Source organism: Echinops telfairi, unplaced genomic scaffold, assembly GCF_000313985.2.
Source record: "Echinops telfairi isolate 266 unplaced genomic scaffold, ASM31398v2 ScPeMD7_6;HRSCAF=24_1, whole genome shotgun sequence".
Lineage (NCBI taxonomy): Eukaryota > Metazoa > Chordata > Mammalia > Afrosoricida > Tenrecidae > Echinops > Echinops telfairi.
The window spans coordinates 13,967,094-13,989,481 of NW_022103903.1; positions in this window are offsets into that span (position 1 = coordinate 13,967,094).

Here is a 22,388-nt window from a genome sequence, read left to right on the forward strand (position 1 = left end):
AGAATTCCCTTTAGTATTTCTTGTAAGATTAGTCTGGTTTTTACAAATTCCTTTCATTTCTGCGTATCTAGGCATGCCTAATCTAACTCACATATTAGAGGGACAATTTTGCTGTGTATATGACCCTTTTGGGGCACTTTTGGCTTTCAGAGTTTAATATATGTCATCCCATTATTTCTTTACCTGCATAATTTCTTCTAAGATATCAGAGTTTAGACTTCTTGGTTCTCCTATATAAGCAACTTTATTTTTTCAGAAGCCCTGGTTGTGTCAACAGCTACATATTCAGCCGCCAACTGCAAGGTCACCAGTTGGAAATCACCAGTAGTGTATAGGAGAAAGCAGAGGCTATCTCATCCCATAAAAATTTAATATCTTGGAAACCCTGGGGAGCAATTCTGCTCTTACCTGTGAGAATGGACTCAATAGTAGTTGGCTTGGTTTGAGTTTTCATTTCTTCCAAAATTCCCTCTAGATTCTTGTTTTTAATTTTGTAAGGCTTGATTATTATTGTGTTCTTGTAATTTTCTTTTGTGGTCTATGCTATTTAGAGTTCATTCAACTTCTTGATTGTATATATTCTCCTATTTTACGTTTTTGGAAGTTTTATTCCAACTAATGTCTTCACTATTTTTCTCTGTGTTTTATTTTCTCTCTCTCTGCTTTGGAATTCTGATTACATGCACATTATTCCTTTTCATGGTACTCACATAATTAGTCTTTCCTTGGCTTTTTGTTGTTGTTTCTGATTGTTCATCTAGCTGATTAATGTTAAAATATTTGTCTGCAAGTCTTTCCAGTGATTTAATTCTATACATTTTCCCTAGCAAGTGCTATTTATTTCTGAAATTTAGTATTAATTTTCTAGATTTCTATCTGCTTTTTTGTAAGATTTCTCATTTTAAAATTTATTTTGTCTTGTGGTGTTATCCTGAATTCTTTTAATATTTTCCTATGTTTTCCTTCATTTTACCTGTAATTTTCTCAATCTTTTTCTCAATTCTTTGAAAGTACCTAAATATCATTCATCTGAATCCCTTATCAACTAGTTCAAATGCTGTTTCTTTCTGAAAAAGGTCTCCTGGATCACTGTTTAGTCACTTCTTTGAGCAACTCTGTCTTGTTTCCTCGTGGGCATTAAAGACAGTGGCTTGTCTCCAAGACACTATGGTATTGATGTATTTGTCTTTAAGACCAGATAAAAAATAAGGGCAGGTAACAAAAAGACAAGAATAAAACAAAGCAAGGGGTAAGCTGGGAAAGGTTACCCTCCAAAAGAAAACTGTGTGAGGCAGGGCACCTGTTCTAGGTAGACATCCTCTGTCAGCCAAGGAACTCACGGTGGAGCTCACAAGACATGTCCTGTCTTAAGTGGAGTACCTACCAGATCCTATTGTCTTTAGTCAGACCACATGATCTGGGGAAGCAATGTGTGTAGGCTCAGAAAGTGGCTGCTATCACAGTGCTTGTCCCTGGAAAGAAGTCTTTGGGGTCCTAGGGAAATTTGGTGCAGGGTGGCTGGTTATGAAAGAAATCCATGCTAACTGTGCTCCACTTATACTATCAGACAGAGTTCGCTTGCCTCCAAGCACAGGGCTTGTGCACCAGGAGCCCAATCCAACACCTTTGATCAGACCTCTCATAGAACAGGGTATGTGAATGAGTGTGGAGATAGATCGTCATCAGCTGCTGAGTGGGTGATCAACAAGAAGGTTTGAAAACCAAGGGAAGATTCCACCAGCATATTTGTGTTGTCAGGCCACTGTGCCCATGGAATGCTACCGGAAAAACTTCCAGATGGTTGTCCTGCACTGGGTCAACCAGCACTTCCCAGTCTGCCTCCTCTCTCACTGCTTATGTTCATCTGAATCTCATCTGAATTTAGTGTTATCGTCTTTATTTCTTTCATTTGACCACTCATGCCTTTGGTGTGGAGGATCTGAGTAGTATCTCTGTCCAGACCACCATCTTTTGGGAAATCTGATTTCCATTATATTTCTTTTGTTAATTATTTTTATTTTTAAAGTTTGATTGACGCATGATTCACACATGATACAATTCAATAATTCAACCATTGCAAGAAGAGTTGTACAATCATTAGCACATTCAATTTTAGAACAAGGTTCTTATTATATTTCAAATCTACAGTTTCACTAATTTTTGAAATCCCCTTGTATAATCTTTATGTTTCACATTCATATATGTTCAACATTTTTATGGATATTAAATCTCAGGGAAAATATTTATTATTATTCTAAAATTTTGTTCTTTGGTTTATTTCTTGTTTCCTATCACTTTAGTGGTCTTCTATATAATTTGTGTATCTATTTCATGTGTCTCTTATCTTGTTGCTTTTAAATATTCTCTGGTGTGTAGTTATTTGACTATGATGTGATTAGGTGTGGACTTTTCATTTTAATTTACCTTGTTTTTAGATCATTGAGATTCTTGGTACTAAAAGTTGATATATTTCATCAATTTTCAAAAAGTTACTGATCTTAATCTATTCAAATATATTTTTTCTCCATTACCCTCTCCTCTCCATGTCTCTGACTATAAGCATTTATAAAATGCTAGAAATCTAATTCGCCTTGTTCTTTTGTGTTTTCCTGTTTCAACATATATACTTGCTATGGACTACTCTTTATGTTTAATATCCTGTTGTCAGGTGTGTCCAAGTAACCATTAAACTTATTTCGTGACGAATCTTTCCTATACAAGATTGTTGCATTCTTTTCTATCATTCCACTTTAGCTCTACATAAAATTTCTCTTCTTGTTGTTATTCAACCAGGAGTAAAAGAAGGTATGTAATTTTCTGTCTTAAGTACTTATTAGTTTTGAAATTTACTTAATTGCATTTCTTTGTGTCCTCAGATATGTGATGGATTTATAATATAATGATATTTATAGCTGGTCTGTATTTTTTGCTTATTATGTATCTTGTCACTTTTGAATTTGAATTGACATAATATTATTATATATTATGATGAATTTTATTTTCTTCTTAGATACCATTTAGTCGGTTCTGACTCATAGCAGCACTTGTTCAAGCTGATAAAACACTGGTCAGCCCTGGGACATCTTCAGAATTATTATTGTGCTTGAACCTACTGTTGTAGCCACTGTGTCAATCAAATCTCCTGAGGGTCTTGCTCTTTTTCACCTACCCTCTACTTTCCCAAACATGGTCCTTTTCCAAGAATTAATTTCTCCTGATAACATGCCCAAGGGATACGAGACAATATCTCACCATCTTCTCTGCTAAGTTGCATTTTGGTTGTACTTCTTCCAAGATAGATGTGTGTTTGTTTTTCTGGCAATCAACAGCCTTCTCACTATCCATCACCAGCACCCTGATTCAAACACACCAATTCTTCTTCTGTTTTCATCTTTCAGACCTCAGCCTTCACACATGTATGAGAAGACTGAAAATACCATGGCGTGGGTCAGGTGCACCTTCCTCTTCAACGGGACAGCCTTTCTCTGGAACACTCTGAATAGTTCTTGTGTGGCAGATTTGTCCAAGGCAGCAAGTTGTTTGATTTCTTAACTGTTGCCTCCAGGATGCACCACTTCTTACAATGACCTCTCAACATGGGAAGATGTTGCCAATGAACTTCCTTCTGTATTACATAATTATGCAAGTCCCTGTACCCATGCCAGCATTTACTATATGTGGGGAAATCCCCTCCCAAAAAACCCATAGAAATGGAAAATGAAGTGGACTTTATATATACTGTGAGTTATGAAAGAGTTAACATGACATTCAAGGGATCTTTATGGGATACAATTTCCTTTTATTTTGTCTTATAAGAGGTGGAATAGGGACTTCATTAGAACAAGGGGGTTGGGGGGGAGGCAAAAATATGCTGTTTAAGTCCAGAACTCAGGTACAGGATCTTGGATCAGGAATATGATACTGTGGGGTACATTTTTTTTAATGCCCGAAAGCAGTGATTACAATAGACAGTTAAGCCAGAATTTCTGCTTAGGCCAATATACTAGGGAATATGTTCCACTGTGTAAAATGTTCAAGTTGCCTGTGTTGTAAAAGCAGTCATCACTCATTTTGTGCTGGATGATTTCTCTTCCTATAATTTTAAACATTTCCCACTAATTATCCAGCCAAAGTTCAAGAGCATACCCCAGTAAACCTGGATTTTCACTATTGTCGTATGCCATCATAATAATTCTCATGGTGCTTCCAAGGTAGAAATATTTTAAAAGCTCATATCATTTTCCACGAAGAAGCTGGTAGGTTTGAACCACAGTCTTTTGTTTAGCACTGAGCACTTAACCACGGAGCCACCAGGAACCCTTAGTCAGGATAAATTGCTCACCATATACCAAATGGAGAGGAAGCAAAGCTCAAAATATATGGAGTGTGTGGGATTTATATATTAAATGCTAAACTAACCACCAGAGAAATGGCATCCCTTAAATGACTCTGGCATGTCCTTGTTTATGCTCCTAGTTGAGGGAAGATAAATGAAAGCAGTCCCACACAATCCAAGGGAGTGAGCAGCCCTCACCTAAAGACGAAGAGAAAGGGGGTAACGTAGTTTTGAGAACTAAGGCAATCAAACTATAATACAGCCTAGGAGAAAATTTAAATGGGAATTATAAGACATATCTATATTCTGTATAAATGCCTTATTGAGATCTACGTGGTTAATTTTTAAATATGAAAATTATGCACACTTATTTTGCTATTTTTAAATTATTGAGCTATGTCATAATTATCTAACAGGTGGGATTAGTATTCTTGCTTGCAACTTTAGTTCTTTTTTTTGTAATTGTCTAATATCCCTATTTAATAAATTGTGCTGGATACAGTTACAAGCTGAATTGTGTAATTCAAAAAGATAATGCTAAGTTCCCAACCCATAGTACCTATATATGAGATCTTATTTAGAAATGGCCCTCACTAACCCATATCACTAAAGAGACAACACTGGAGGCACCGTGTGGGAATTGTGCCCGATCTGACCCCACCACACTGGGGGGAAATGCTAAGGGTGTGCAACAGAGCAGCAAGGGGAGCGAAACAATGAAGTCCCAGGAAATACCAAAAATAGACTGTGGGGCCAAGGCCTGGCACCCCATATGACTTGCGTGGAAAACACTCCTAAAGGTCAACGGAGAGACCAGGAACTACTTATAGGCATTTGTTTCATTTTGTTTTGTTTTTGTTTGGTGGTGGTAGTGGTGGTGGTGCTCTTTTGCTTTTTTGGTTTCCTTTCTTCTTTTGTTTTGCTCAGTCTTGTTTTTGTGCGTATTATTTTCTCTGCATGTCTATCTAGATAAGATAGGCGGTATAAATAATGCGGGGGAGACAAAATTGGAATGATGGTTTCAGGGGGACAGGGGAGAAGGGGAAGCAGGGGGAAGGAACTAGGTGTTAACAAACCAGGGACACAGGAACAACAAGGGATCTAAAAATCGATGGAGAGGGGGGCATAGGATCCCTGTTAGGGCTTAATCAAGGACAATGTAACCAAGGAGAATTACTGGGAGCCGAACATGATAGTAGGACAAGAGGAAAGTAAAAGGAAATAGAGAAAAGAACTAGGAGGCAAACGACATCCATAGAGGTCTAAATACAGGCATGTACATATGTAAATACATTTATATACAGCTAAAGGGAATAGATCTATGTACATATATTTACATGTTAAGTATCAAGGTAGCAGACAGTCATTGGGACTCTACTCAAGTACTCCCTCAATGCAAGAACACTTTGTTTTAATAATCTGGCATCACATGATGCTCACTTTCCCTACATGATTGCTAAAGACAAAATGGGTGCATAGCAAATGTGGTGAAGAAAGCTGATGGTCCCCAGCTGCCAAAAGATACAGCATCTGGGGTCTTAAAGGATTGAAGACAAACAAGTGGTCATTTGGCTGAGAAGCAACAAAGTCCACATGGAAGAAGCACATCAGCCTGTGTGATCACGAGGTGTCAATGAGATCAGGTATCAGGCATCAAAGACCTAGAAGAAAAAAATCATATCAATGTGAATGGGGGTGGGGAGGGTGGCGCAGAGTGGAGACCCAAAACACATCCGTAGATAGTTGGACATCCCCTTGCAGAAGGGACACAAGGAAGAGACAAGCCAGTCAGGGTGCTGTATAGCACAGATGAAACATACAACTTTCCTCTAGTTCTTTAATGCTTCCTCCCTCTGACTATCATGATCCCAATTCTGCCTTACAAATCCAGCTAGACCAGAGCATGTACACAGGTACAGATAAGAGCTGGAAACACAGGGAATCCATGACAGGTAAACCCTTCAGGACCAATAATGAGAGTAGCAATACCAGGAGGGGTAGGGGAAGGTGGGAGGAAAAAGGGGGAACTGATCACAATGATCTACATATAACCCCCTCCCAAGGGGATGGACCACAGAAAAGTGGGTGACAGGAGACATTGGCCAGTATAAGACATGAAAATAATAATAATAATTTATAAATTATCAGGGGTTCGTGAGGGAGGGAAGATGGGGGAATCGAGGTGAAATAATGTGGAGGTGATACCAAGAGCTCAAGTAGAAAGAAAATGTTTTGAAAATGATAATGACAACAAATATACAAGTATGCTTGACACAATGGATAGATGGATGTATTGTGATAAGAGTTGTATGAGCTCCCAATAGAATGATTTTATATATATATATATCATATTCAAACATACATCCAAGTTAAGATGAGATGAATACAATGGGTCCTAAAATCATATGAATAGTGTTCTTATAAGACAGGAGAAGACTGATAGACGCAGAATGAAAATGTTCATGTGAGGACAGGAGTGGACATTCCATGTTACCACCAGTCAAGTAATGTTAAGGGCTACCACAAGCTGCAAGAGGCAATAAAGAACCTTCTCCTTTAAAGTAAGCATGGCTCGACTGATATTTTGAATTCAAATGTTTTGCCTCCAGAACTGTAAAAGAATAAAATTCTATTATATTAATTTATTCCATTTGTGGTATTTTATAATTGTAGCGTTTCTAAACTAATACAATGTTCTCCAAACGATTCTAGATACCATGTCAAGTCTCTTTACCAGACAATAGGAACGCGGATTTTTAGTCTCTTCTTCCTGCTCCTAAAGATGACGATGAGATCATGTATTGGACATGATGTGCCAGGCAATGTTTTAAGTACTGCACATCTTTAAAAACCACTTAAATATCATATGCTAGTGCAAAGAGGAATTTGGCAAAAGGTTGGAGTAATTATTTGGTTAATTTGGCATTGAAATGCAAAACTGGCTCCCACATTGCAATGCTGCTTAAAAGAACAGATTCTTTTTTCATGAGGCTTTTTCCACCCCTAAAATCTCATTTACATGTGTGAAATCTTGCTGTGAGGCTGCATAAGGCTGAATTAAAAATAGATTCAGTGTGCATTAAATCTTTACCAGATAAGAATGTCCTAGATGAACTTCACAGAACTATCACACCCTTTGATTATTTGAAGAACAGAATTAAATTGATACACTCAGCTATATTTTTCATCAGGGCAGCCTACGGTGTTCAGGAACTATTGTGCACATAGTTCATCTAAAGCCTACCATTTGCACAATAAGCTCACCCACTCTAAAATGGTGGGAAATCAAGTTGAATTAAGTGCAGCAGGGAATCGGGAGACTTCCTGTATGGAAGCCATCTATAAATAATCTGTAAGTGAAAGAAATGAAAGATGGTTGTGGTACTCACAAACTACAGAAGCAAAATGTAAAAACCGATGGTGGATCCACTTTGCGGTTGTTTAAAAGTAGACTGGAAATTGCGAGGATAGACGAAATATATGGCTATAAAACTATAGATAGATTTATTAAGCAAAAGCATCAAAATACGGAGTTATTGTTGCTTGACCTATCTTCCACATTTGCCTACATATTTCTGAAGGTGGTGGTTCTATCGCTCTAGTACTTACTTCCAAGAATTTTTCATATCATTTCAAAACAGAAATTATGACATTCTCATCAAACTCAGATCACATTCTGCATCAATGTTCTTTGATTTGGGGAAACAAATAGAAAGGGCTAGATCATGGAGGGAGGTGTACTAAAGTTCTTGAACTACAGTACTTGGTACCCTCAAAGAATGAGCAAAATCATGGTCACGTATGGGGGAAAAATCCCTGCATGTAATTTTAAAAAATCTTTTCCCTAATAGGCCTCATGAGCACCCTATGGCTTTCCAGAAAATCTATCAAGATTAACTCTTTTGAATCTCCCCAAATGATCTCCAGAAGCTTATCTTGAACCTTATATTAAGCTGAGTTATCTTGAATTTAACTTAATTCTTTGAGGCCTATTAAAGTTCCTCAGAAGCCACTCTGTTTATTGGACTTTCTTTGGGAAGGCACTGTAAAGAGACTCACAGTAATATGCTACTGATGGAACTTGTCTGCAGTCATCTACCAATTACAGATACGTCTTGCTTGAAACAAACCCAAGCATATGAACTAGAATCCTAGTACCCATATATTTAAATTTTACCCTTCTATTTTCTATGTATACTAGTTGAGGAGCAAACAAATTCTCATAATACAATTATATTTATTGAGTAAAGACAAAGAATTTCTAGTTCGTTTTGTTATTACTTAGATGTGTACAGGTTCAGGCTTTAGTGGGCACTTGCAGGAAAGTATTAGGGGAAATCCTCCACTGAAAAATGACCATTTTTTTTAAACTACAATTAGATTTAAATAAATTTATCTCAATAATTTGAAGAGATTTCAGTATGAAAAGCCTAATGGGAATATGTTGACCATTTAGTAACAATCCAGAAATTGCCAGTAACAAGGCACATTCATTTAAAAGGAATCCCCAAAATACAATAAAACAACATAACTCACAACTTCTTTTCAGAAATAAAATCACGTGAAATTAGAATTAACCCAGTCAACATAGATCTAGAATGCTTACACTAAAAACACGCTTTGAAAAGTCTTTTGGATACTATTGTCTTTTTCTTCAAAGCTTTGCTTAGGAGAGGATTTTATCTCTTGAGCATCTTAGAATAACAGGGACTGGATTTAACAAAGGGTGCTAGAAAAATTGAATATCCAAATGCAAAATAAAAAATATGAACTTCTGTTTATATCCTGCATCATAAAAAGCATTAGTTGTAAATAAGTAAACGGGTTATAAACCTAATGAAGACCTACAACTATAAAATTTCTAGGAAAAAAATCATATAATGAAATTTCTCTTACTTTGATATAGGCAGATATGTGTTAAACTAGAGAAAGCACTAACAATGAAAAAAATTGTATATTGAATTTTGTCAACATTAATGTATTTTCCCTTTCAGAGGGGTAGTGGGGAGGAGATGAGTCACCTAGGCTGCAGTGTAGCATTGATAAAACACACAAGTTTCCTCTAGTTCTTAAAAACTTCCTTCCCCCCAGCTCCCTACTACCATGATCCCAATTCTACCTTACAAATCTGGCTAGACCAGAGGATGTACACTGGTACAGATAGGAACTTGAAACACAGGGAAGCCAGGACAGATGATCCCTTCAGGATGACTGGTGAGAGTGGTGATACTGGGAAGGAGGAGGGGGTAAGAAAGGGGGAACCGATTACAAGGATCTACATATAACCTCCTCCTTGGGGAATGGACAACAGAAAACTGGGTGAAGGGAGATGTTGGGCAGTGTAAGATATGATAAAATAATAATTTATAAATTATCAAGGTTTCATGATGGAGGGGGAAGCGGGTAGGGAGGGAGAGAAAAAAAAGAAAAATGAGGATCTGATTCCAGGAGCCCAAGCAGAAAGCAAGTGTATTGAGAATGATGAGGGCAATGAATGTACAGATGTGCTTTACACAACTGATGTATGTATGGATTGTGATAAGAGTTGTATGAGTCCCAATAAAATGATTTAAAAAAACTGCTAAGAACATCAATAGGCAAAGCACAGAAGGGAAATGAAAAAACAGTATGAAGAAAATATAAAGAACATTAGCAATTTAATAAAAAGAAGATACTCACCCAGCAAAAACAGGGACAAAATTTTGGAAATAGGAAATACTCTAAATAGGATATGTTAGTAGCAAATAAACAGAGTATATTCAACATCCCTAACCAGTGCATTAAAGCAACAAATTATCACTATAGTCTCAGTGTTGTTAACTGTTGTTGAGTTGGCCACTGGCATACAGTGTCTCACTACACAATAATAATAATAATAATAAAATGCTGCCCCATTCTGTGCCTTCTCTATGATCTACTAAGGATGAGACCATAAGAGTCTATAGTGTTTTCTCATTGCTGATGTTGGGAGTAGACATCTAGGCCTTTCTTCCTGTTCCTGGTTTTACTGATACCTATTCAGCATCATAGAAAATCAAAAGCCTACACGCAATAGCATGTTTGAAATTTTAAGACTGACAAATGTTAATGAGGAGATGAAGCAACTAAACTCTCAGTCATTACTTGAGGAAATAAAAGATGATACAACAACTTTGAAAATCAAGGTTTCACTCTCTTGCCAAATTAAACCTGTACTAAACATCCAACACATTAGCTCTACTCTTCATCATTTAGCCAAGAGTATTATAGTGTATGTTTTCACAAAGACTTGACCTCAGATATTTATAGCAGCTTTATTTCTTATAACTAAAGTCTGGCAACAATTGATGTGTCTATAGAGTGAACAATCAATAAGCACAGCAATAAAATAACCAATTAATGATTTCTACAACAGTATAGATGAGTTCAATAGTATCGCTCTAAATGTAAGGACCCAGCCACAAAAGACTACTTATACATTGTATGCTTCCATTAGTATGGTATTCTGAAAAAGGCATGCTATAGTAGGATAAATTTTGGTCTGCTAACCACAGGTCACCCGTTCAAAACCACCAGCTGCTCCACAGGAGAAAGATGAGGCTGTCTCCCCTGTAAAGATTTATATTCTCAAAACCTCTCTACAAGGTCACTACAAGTCAGACACAACCAGATGGCAATAAGTATCATGTCAGAAAGCAGATTCGTGGTTTCAAAAGGCTGGAAGTAGAGAGATTATGTGTAAAAGACTGAAGTTTTGGAGGTGATAGAAATGCTCCCACGTTGTGATTTGGCTGGTGGGTCAAATCTCATTCATTTGTGCGAGGTACAGATTCGTGAATGGTACAGATTAGAGCTCACTGAAATGTACTTTAATAGATAAAACAGACTCCGATATTGCCCTGAAGTTACTGGGGATGTGGAATCAAATTTCCATAAGGTGTATTTCAAGGTGCTGAAATATAACTAAACCTGTTTTTCATTGTAATCAAGTGGTCAGTCTGACAGCAGAAGATTATAAAGTCTGGGAGAAAGGCTGCTCTGGAAGCCGTGGGTGGTAAATTACAGGCAATGCACGAGAGTCATGGCCCTGGTTGTGGAGTGGTACCGGAGAGGGAGCGCTGGCAAATGGAATTCTCATGTTGAAAATAGCAGCCAAGGCGGAGGCAAATCTCCCATTTGCAGTCCTTTCTGTGTCCATCTGCCAAGAAAAACTGAACAGCGGCAGCACCAGCTGTTCTTGTTACTCCACAGATTGCAAGCCATGTTTCCTGAATTAACATCTCGGCAATGCTTACCCACTGAGCTTACACAAGACAGGAACTGAGTCAAGAGGGGGACTGGGAAGAAAAAGGAGCAAGGAACTCTGATCACAAATTAAGGAGCAGACAGCAAAGGATCGTCTCATCTACACGGAGGAAAGGCAGCGTCATCGGCTGAGAAATGCCCGTACGGTCAATTTGCTGAGCCAGTCTGGGAAGGCGCAGCAGATGTTTGAAAAGTAAAAGTTGGGTGGTAAGACATAGATGCTTCCGGCCTGTGCCGCCTGCATTCTAGAAAAGAGAGCAAATAAAAAGTAAAAGAGCAGAGGATTATTAGTGCACTCCATATGCCGTTGTAATGAGCTCAATGTACTGCATCCCATTAGCCAGACGCTCAGAAGTTATGGAGACATGAATTATGTCAATAGTCTGTGTTGTCTTACATATTAAAATAACAATTGTTCTTGCTAAAAAGAGTATATTCGAATTCTAGAATAAAAGGAATCTCCATTATTCTCTTTGAGAATTGTATCTTCAAGGCCCTCTTACTCTGTCTTTTTTTTTATTATTTTGTAAGATAGAATCTTTAATAATGCTTTAAAAATATAACCTTTTAAAAGAAGTAGAAACACATATAAAGTAAAATATTTCAAGAGTATTTAACAAAGTGCATACTTGTTGGAGTAAGGTCGATGAATGACTTTTTCTTAGACTGATATCTAGATTCCAATTTTAAGAACTAAAATATTTTGTGTTTGTGGCGGAAGTTTACACAGCAGTTAGGCTCCCACAACTAGTTCAGTGACACTGGTTACATTTTTCATACTCTGTGAACTTTCTTGTTATTTCAATTTAGTTCCATTTCCAATAATCTAATTTCTGTGTCCCTTGCCTTTTTTTTTTAATCAATTTATTGGGGCTCATACAATTCATCACAATACATAGATCAATTGTGTAAAGCACATCTATACATTTGTTGTACTCTGTGTCTTAAAGCAGTTCTGCTTTCCTCGAACTTGAGGTAGTTCTCACAGGTCCAGCATGCCTCAACGTCGCCTACCCATCGAGAGGTCAAGTAAAGCTCTTTAAATCGTCAATTTCCTTGGGAAAATTAAAACTGGAAGGCCACCTTCTTTACTCTTTGTTCCCCTCTTATCCTTCATTTCCCCATTTGCTTCGAATTTCCATCTCCTTTACAAATAACCAGGTTGGATATCCACTAGATACATGTGTATTAGACACACATGCGTTTGGAGTAAAGCCCATGTTGCTATAGGTGGCAATGCATTTGGTTGCATCGTCCCATTTGAAGGATTTGTTCATACCAGTATCGTCTAAGGTAGCCCAATCCTTAAAATAAAACAGCATGAAGACAGATGTAAATTGTCCTATGTTGTCTCATTGAATAAGGATTTAACCAGTTTAGCTATTTTAAATTTGAGGCATTTTATGAAGTTACTTAGGAAAATAAAGATGTTTTTATAATTGAGCTCACAGCATTTGCATCCACTATAAACAAATTAGAAATATATGCCTTTATTCTGACCATACTCCAAAAGTGAATATTCTTTTGGGTGAAACAAATCAAAGTTACTTCAATGCATGGAAGGATGTCTAAATGACCAAGTGCAGTTTAACAATCCTACATATCTTATCACTTTTCACTCAGGAGGAAAAAAAATTGTTTAATGTAATCTTATGCATGCATTACTAATTTTCAAAATAAACAGCTCACTTCAAGTAATAGGAAACCACAGATCCAAACTAATCTCACTGTCAATGAATCAATTCCAACTTACAAGACAGAGTAGAATTGCTCCTTAGAGAGTTTCTAAGATTGTAAATCTTTCCTGGAGCAGAAAACCTAGTCTTTCTCCCTTGGATTGGCTGATGGATCTGAACCACTGACTCTGTGATTACCACGAGCACTTAATAGGCTGTGTCACCAGGGCTCACTTCCTGATAATCAAACTATATTTTAAAAGGTCCTACTTCTGGTATGGCTTCTACCAAGTTATTTGAGCTTAAGGAAGAATTCTTTTCAGTGAGCCATAAATGTCTCATTCTGTAAGAATGACATAAATGATTCAGATGTTTCATATATTTTTCCTTCAAAGATGGAAACTAATAAATATATAAGTAAAGCTTTTGTAATCTGTAGTTAAAATTTTAACTGGGTGACATGAGAGGATTTCAAAGAGCTCATGGGAAATATCTGTTATCATTTGATCCCATTTTTACGTGAATGTTTGTAGCCCACTTGTATTTATAGCTTTGTGGTTTAGATGCACTCTTTCTTTTCTCTATATAGATATTTATTTGATTGATTTTAGGGTATTAAAGTGATACTAATGGTTTGAATAGATATTCATAAATTTAAAAAAACGTTTACAATAATTTATACCCCAAATAAATTCAATTTGAAATATTATTGTGGGAATATTTTGTAAATTAAAAAATTAAAACCCCAACACCTCTAAAAAATGACAACAGAACATAGATAAATATGCAGCATGTATTTATTTATTTATAGATATGAGCATAGCTAATATAAGTAAAATTTCTAAGAATTTGATCTAGTAGAACAGCGCTATGAAAAATTAAATCCTACTCGCTGCTTTTTAGCAACGTAATCTTGACAATATTCAAACTCTGGACCAGTTTCCTCTACAGGAAAAGGAGATAATAATGGAAGTTTTAGTTCCCTGCCAGTCTGTGGAATTCTTCAAGCAGTTCAATCACATCTTCGCACAGGAATCAGGTAGCACCTTACCCTCTTGTTACTACAAAGCCCTTCTCCCACAGCCTCTGGTTGCTCTCTATTCCCAAGCACAGCCCCATGTGGCCCCATATGGTATGTAGTGTCATCTTCCCTAAAATATGAGTATATGTGACGAATGAACTATTGCTCGCATCTGCCCAGTATCAAGGGTGATGTACTTTATTGTTCCTTGACCCTGGGGCAGGAATTCTTCCTTCACTACTACAGTAAGCAAGAGGTGATTAAAATACAAGGATAAAAAAATGTCACTGTTGGAGTGTAGTGTAGAGAGGGTGGCTAGATAAGGGCCATGGATAATGTTGGAAACCTGAGAGAAGGCCTGAAGGAAAAGACAGAGCAAACTGTCAAGTTATCCAGGGAAAGAGCATTCCAGAAAGAGCAAAATAAAGGGATCAGTGTGTCTGAAGAACAAAGGAGGATGTGTGGAATAGCAGTTGTCAGAGGGGAGAGGTGAGGGTGGAGATCAAAGCAGTGGTTCAAAGGGTGGAACACGTCGGGCCTTAGGTGGAATATCAACTTGTTGACTTATACTGTGCCAGATATGGGAAGTGACTGGTGAGTTCTGAAGAGAGTGACAAGATCTGATTTAACCGTTTACCAAGATTCTTAGAGCTGAGAATAGACTGAAGTGGCCTCCAATGAATATACCAAATTAAGCTATTAGCTGCCAGTACTCGCTGCCATAGAATCAATATTGACTCATAGAGACCCCCGTGGTTTTCTGAGCCTGTTTACAGGACTCGAAAACCCAGTCTTTCACTCGTGAAGTTGCTGGTAGTTTTGAACTGCCAACCACGGGGATAGCAGCTCAACGTATAACCACTATACCAGTGGTTCTCCACCTTCCTCCCCTTTAATACAGTGCCTCATGTTGTGATGACTCCCAACCATAAAATTATTTTTGATGCTATTTCTTAACTGTAATTTTGCTACTGTTTGAATCGTAAGGTAAATATCTGATGTGCAGGTTGTATTTTCATTGTTACAAATTGAACATAATTAAAGCATAGCAATTCATCACAAAAACAATATGTAATTACATATTGTGAAATATTTATTTCTAATTACAAATAAATGAAATTTTGTCTTGAAGCGTAGTGTAGCATGGGTAACAGTATCTGCATGTGGGCAGACCGCCTGGAGATGGATAGAGGAGCAGTGTCTCAGTTCCTAAGACCATCAGAAATATGTGTTTTCCGATAGTCTTAGGCGACCCCTGTGAAAGGGTCGTTCGACCCCCAAAGGGGGCGTGACCCACAGGTTGAGAACCGCTGCCCTATACCATGAGGGTTCCCAGCTCCAAATACAGGGTTTCTTAATTGTCTTCTAAATTTGTGATATCTAATCATAAAGCAGTCTGTATATCAGTAGCATCAGAGAAGATGGGGGTTTCTACTCCCATAAAGAGTCACGGTCTCAAAAACTCACAGGGACAGCTTTACCCTGGCCTAAGGGTCACTATGAGTCAGCGTCGACTTGGTGGCAGTGAGGTGATCCACACCTTACAAGAGAACTCTTCTACCTATTTTCACATGCTGAAACGGTTTCACTTCTACTTGTAACACATCTTGAAAGCATTTAGAAATGCAATTTACAAAATGTTGGATCATGAAATGTATGCATACTTTGTATTGTTCAAGCCTAGAAATATGAAAGCATTCAGAGAAAACATGTCTTTTCCCTCATGTAGAATATTCTAGGCAGTTTTTTCGAGCCCCCTTTCCCTCTCCCCTGCCCCACTCCCTGCTTTTTTTTTTTTTTCTTCACTTTTCTATCAGTAACATCCACAGCTAAGTGCCAGCTCACTGTCCCTGGTCTCCTGGTTGAGGAGCAGTACATTCAAGAGAATGATGAGGGCCAGGGTGGTGTTCCTGATGGAAGCCCCTACCACAGTGGGTCAGGGCCACCACTGTCTCACATGCGCTAAATCATCAGGGAAGCAAGGATGCCAAACAGTCAGCCCACAACTTCTGCTGCTCCCACTGACAAGCTGGTGTAGCATTTAAATGTTCATAGGAGAATTGTCTCGAGTGTAAGCTTTCTTCCTTCTACAACAGCTGGGCCCCAGCCCTCTCTATGCTCCGTAGGACACCCGGCTTAGAGAATTCCACTGCCCGCTGAAGACCAGGCAGAGCTGCTGGGAAAGGAAAGCACTTCAAAGTAGCACAGATGTCTGGTGAATGTTCAGGTCACTTCTTTGTCCAGAGAAGCGTGGAAGCGGAGCTAGTCTGAAAGGAAAGCGTGCAGAATCACAGTGTTGCTCCCAGCTGCTTCCCTGGGTCACTACAGCCTTAACCCAACCAGCAGACAGGGTTCTTGCACATTTGTGCACAAATAACAACGAGCTGGGAAAAACAAACTAACAGTCGTTTTCACTCTTGTGATTTGAAGGCTGGGGCATACGTAAGAAAAAGAGCTGACACCAAATACGACGACCTCTCGTATGTTGGAAATTGTGCAAGGCTTTTGGTTTCCAATTGTCTGGTAGAATCGGACTCCAAACTGCATTTTACGTTTCTCTGTCCTTTTTCTCTTTCCTGTGAATGAAAATTTCTCTCTTTCGGAAGCAGACTAGTTAAAAATGCAATTCAACACTTGCACTGTAATCTTTGGAAGTTCTCTTTCCATGGTGGGAGAGATTAACCGGAACTGATGGAGACTTCTCTGGGGACTGGCACCACAGGAATTCTGTCGACCTCTTGTAGCACAAGGTGAACATAGCTTATTCCATGCAATCATAGATCATGTATTAAAGACAACAATGTATCTCGATTCCCTTCCCAAACACTAATTACGGGGATACGCCTATGTTACTTGTGGGATACCACTTTCCCTCGATACCTTCACAAACTCAAATGAGTCCACTACAAATACACAACTGTTTCAGTGTTGTGTTGTGGGAATTAAAGATGAATCGTCTTGTACTTCAAAAATCAGGAATATCCCAAAATAAACTGCTGACACTAGACCATTTTTGTTAGTTAAATTGGTTATTTTCTTAAATCACTCATTTTTAAAGGCATGAAAATAGTTTATAGAAAATCTGTTGTCTGGCTTTAAAAGCTTGCTAAAAATTCTCCTTCCCACACTTATTCAGCCAGATAAATCTGACAAACTGAACATTCTCCCATATCCAAGTAATTTGGCTTTGCCTTCCAGAAACATAAATGTTTTAAGCAAAATATATATCACTAACTCTTCTTTCTGAAATAATCTTTGTGAAATAGTCTTTTTAAATATACAACAAATTAATGACCAAATAAGTGTTGACCCTCTGCCTGGCTTCATCCCAGTATTGTCATCGTGTGTCTGATGAAAGGCAGTCGCCTGCTCATCACGTCCAAGGTTGCATTCTCACCCACTGTCTACCTACCCATGATCTTACGCTTTATCTTCCTTTACTGCTCAGACGACCTCGTTAGACTGGAGTGTTCACGTTGGGGTTGGCATGACACTCATGGGCATGGGATGGCTGTTAGATGTACAACAGAATGGAACCCTGCCTGGTCCTGCACCATGCTCACTCTTGTGTTTGAGCTCTTGTTGCAACCACAGTGTCAATCTACCTCATTCAGGATCTTCCTTTTTCACGGACCTTCAGCTTTATGAAGTGTGATGTCTTTTCCTAGGGACTGGTCTCTCCAAATAAACACAGGCATGGTTTTCTTCTCAGTGCCATCGAGTGAACGCTAACACATAGCGACCCTCCAGGACAGAGGAGACTGTCCTGTGGGTTTCCAAGACTATCAGTAGCTCTTCACGGGAGCAGACAGTCTTGTATTTCTTCTAAACCATAGGCATGATGAGCATTGATCTGCCAGTTGTGAAGTGTGGATTATCTAGTTTCATCATAAAACATTTTAAATCTATAACTGCATTACACTACATTGCAGGAACTTCAGGTACTCAAGAGGCCTCGGAGATCATATAACTATGAACTTTAATATTATGATTTTGCCTTTTTTTCTGAACTATGAATTAGTCACACTCTAATCTGTGAGACAGTCTATATATGTCAAAGAAAGGCACTTCCCCATTCAGTTTGACGTTTTCTTCATTCCTGATCTCACCACCACTCCATCTCTTTTCAAAGGATACTTGTTTGTCATTGAGTATGTACCTCTGCAGAACTACACTGAAATGTCAGTTTAGTTCATGTATGCTAGTACTACCAGTCTTATTTTATATTTAGTTTTACCCTTCATTTAGACCTATGTGAGATAGAATGTTGCTTTAAATAGATCTTATTGACTGATTCTGGAATGGAATCATGCTCTATGGTATATCATCACATTTTAGTTATTTATTCCCTTAGTGAAAGACAACTAGGGGATCTCCATCTGTTTGCTGTAGTAAACATGTGTATAATTATTATTCAAATAATATCATTTAAGGGACAATATTTGTAAAGCAACTATTTTGAAAAGATACAAATGGGGTTTAGGGAAATTTTTTAAAGGAATATTTCAATGGTCCAGGGTTAGAAGAAACAGATTAAACAATTTCAAAATGCCGAAGTTGGTAAAAACTTTAATCTCTTCATCTTTGTCATTAGTGATTGATACATAAATTTGAATAATAGACATGTTAACTGGTCTTCTTTGTAGGCACATGAATATTATCCTATCACTGATAGTATTATACTTCAGGATAGATCTTAAAATATTCTTAATGATAAAAGTAACACAATTTCTCCTCAATTTTTCATTCCCAGCATAATATACCAATATAAAAATTGTCCATCCTAGTCCATTTATAGTCTCTAATACCTAGAATATTGATCTTTATGCATTCATTTTCATTTTTGATGACTTCTAATTTTCTTAAAGGTGTATTTCACATTCTAATGATTAATGGCTATGTGGAGCTGGGTTTTTTTAATCATTTTATTAGGGGCTCATACAACTCTTATCACAATCCATACATACATCAATTGTGCAAAGCACATTTGTACATTCATTACCCTCACCATGCTCAAAACATTTGCTCTCCACTTAAGCCCCTGGCATCAGCTCCTCATTTTTCCCCTTCCTCCCCACGCCCCCCTCCCTCATGAGCCCTTGATAATTTATAAATTATTATTTTGTCATGTCTTACATTGTCCAACATCTCCCTTCACCCACCTTTCTGTTGTCCGTCCCCCAGGGAGGAGGTTATATGTAGATCCTTGTGATCGGTTCCCTCTTTCTCCCCCACCCTCCTTCCACGTGGAGCTGGTTTTTGTTGTGATTTGTTTTTCTCATTTTCACTTGAATCTCTTTGGAAAATGCAGGGTCTGAAAGCTGTGTTGCATCCATGTCATGACGGCTGACTCTACGAGGAAGCTCTCCTCCGTCAGAATTTGAGGGCTGTCAGTCCAGGATGGCTCATCTTCTAACAATGTATTAGACAGTGATCCCTGCTATTCATAAGGTTTCCCACTAGCCAATTTTCTTTTTAAGTGATTGCCAATTCCCTCTTCTTAGTATGCCTTACTCTGGAAGCTCTGCTGGAAAGTGCCCCACATGGGTAACCTTGCTCATCTGTGAAATGCCAATCACATAGTTTTCAGCATCACAGAAAGATGTAACGTCACCACAGGCAGATTAGTGGTGTTTGAAAAACTGTCATTAGTCTATGTATGTTTTCCACATGAACACAATTAAATGTTCATGAAGTGGTTCTGAAAGCAGAGAACTATATTAAATGCTAAAGCCTATAATAAATAAGAGTGTTTTAAAAGACTACATCATACATTTAAACCAAGCAATCAGAAATAAATTATTCACCTAATGTATTACCACTTCATTCATTTACAAAATACCAACTTGATGGATGGTAGAAATCCCTATTATCACGTGTCTTTGAAAATGGACATTTTCCCCAATTAGTGATGACAGCTTTGTTTTAAAATACTATTACTTAAATCGAGGCTTCTGGAAACAGACTCTGAAGGAGAGAGTTGCACTTATAAGCATTATTTTGGAGCACTCAGGGGAATGGATAGAGTAGAAGCTAATCATATGGTTGTAATCTATATATCAATTTATCTGATACGGTAACTGCAGCATTGAGGATTATATTCCTAATTTAGCCAGTTACTTACCAAAGATCAATTCCTGGGCTTGGCTGCCACATTGGGTATGGCTCTTCTCTGTGGCTGAAAGAAAGTCAGAGTAAAAGATAGGCCTCTATCTAAGAGGAACTAGCAGGCTTGGTATCTTTGTGATTAGTTATTTGATGCAGAAATGTGTCCATTATTATTCTCTCCTTGTGTCACTCACATCCACTTGTTTTCTTAGTAATTTTGCTCCATCTAAGGCTAATTATGCGAGATGACCTACTGTGTTTTGAGCTTGAGACCATAGCTGATCATCAATAATCTCCTTTACTTATAGCCCCCTTACCTTCATCTAGCATACCTCACCTATACCTTCTGGTATGTGTAGATTATTTACTACCATAACCAAGACCTCTCTCTCTAATAAATCTAACCCCATAGTTATTATACTCATTTCTAAAACCAAACCAATCCCACTGTCACTAAGCAGACTCTGATTCATAAGACAGTAGAAGGGTTCTTTATGATAGTAAGAACTATCATAGTAGAAGATAGTGTACCATAAGATAGTAGAATAGCTCTTTATGATTTCCAAGACTGTATATGTTTATGGTATCAGATTGCCACATCTTTCTACCACAAAGCAGTTACTAGGCTTGACCCATCATTTAACAGTCAAGTGCTGTATCAATTGTGCCACTCAAAAACCAAACAAATAAACTCATTAACATTGAGTCAATTCCAACTCATAGCGACCCTAGTAGATAAGAAAGAATGGTCCGATAGGTTTCTGAGGCTGCAACTCTTCATGGTAGTCAAAAGGACTTGGTCTCTCTTCTGCAGAGAGGCTGGTGGTTTCAAACTGCTGACCTTGCAGTCAGCAGCCCAATGCATAATCCACTATGCCACCAGGTCTGCTTGTAGGGCAGAGTAAATCTGTCAAATGTGGCCTTGAGTGTATTCCACCTGAATTTTAAGAATATCTCATGAAAAGATGTTCTGCATTAAAGACTAATGACAGAAGACATGATGAGCTGTGGCAGGCCATCAAAAACATTGTACATGAAAAAAAGCAAACATGCCTTTAGAAGACAGAAGAGAAAGAAAAAAATCAAAGTGGATATCAGAAGATATCAGAAGAGACTCTGAAAAAAATGCTCTTAGTCAGAGAGTACCTAAGGCATAGGGAAGAAATGATGAAGTCAAAGACCTGTGCAAAAATTTCAAAAAGAAGCTTGAGAAGACAAAGTCAAATATTGTAATGAAATGTGCAAAGAATTGGAGTTAGAAAACCAACAAGGTAGAACACACTCTTAAACTGGACAAAAAAAATAAAGCAAAATTGAAAGACTATGAGAAAATATTGAAATCTGCAGAAAGCATCCAAAGAAGCTAGAACAAGTACAGAGAGAAACTGTACCGAGAAGAACCAGTGGACATTCACCCATTTCAGGAGGTATCATATGAGCTCCAACCAATCATACTGAAGGAAAAAAGTCTACACTGAAAGTATTAGCCAAAAACAAGGCTCCCGGAATTGATGGAATACCAAATGAAATGTTTCAACATGCTGATAAAGCACTCATTCATCCACGCCAGGAAATTTGGAAGGCAGCTACCTGGCAAACTGTCTGGAAGAGATCCATCTTTGTACCCATTGCAAAGAGAAGTGACCCAACATAATGCTCAAATTATAGCACAATATTATTGATATCACATGCAAGTAAATTTTTGCTGAAGATCATCCAAAAATGGTTGCACCAGCATATTGACAGGGAGCTTCCAGAAGTTCATGACAGATTCAGAAGAGGATGTGGAACAGGGGCTACAATGGTCAGATAGATCTTGATTGAAAGAAGAAAATACCGGAAAGATGTTTACATATGTTTTACTGACTATTCCAAGGCATTTAATGATGTGGACAACAATAAACTGTGGATAGCCTTGAGAAGAACAGGAATTCCAGAACACTTCATTGTGCTCATGCAGAAC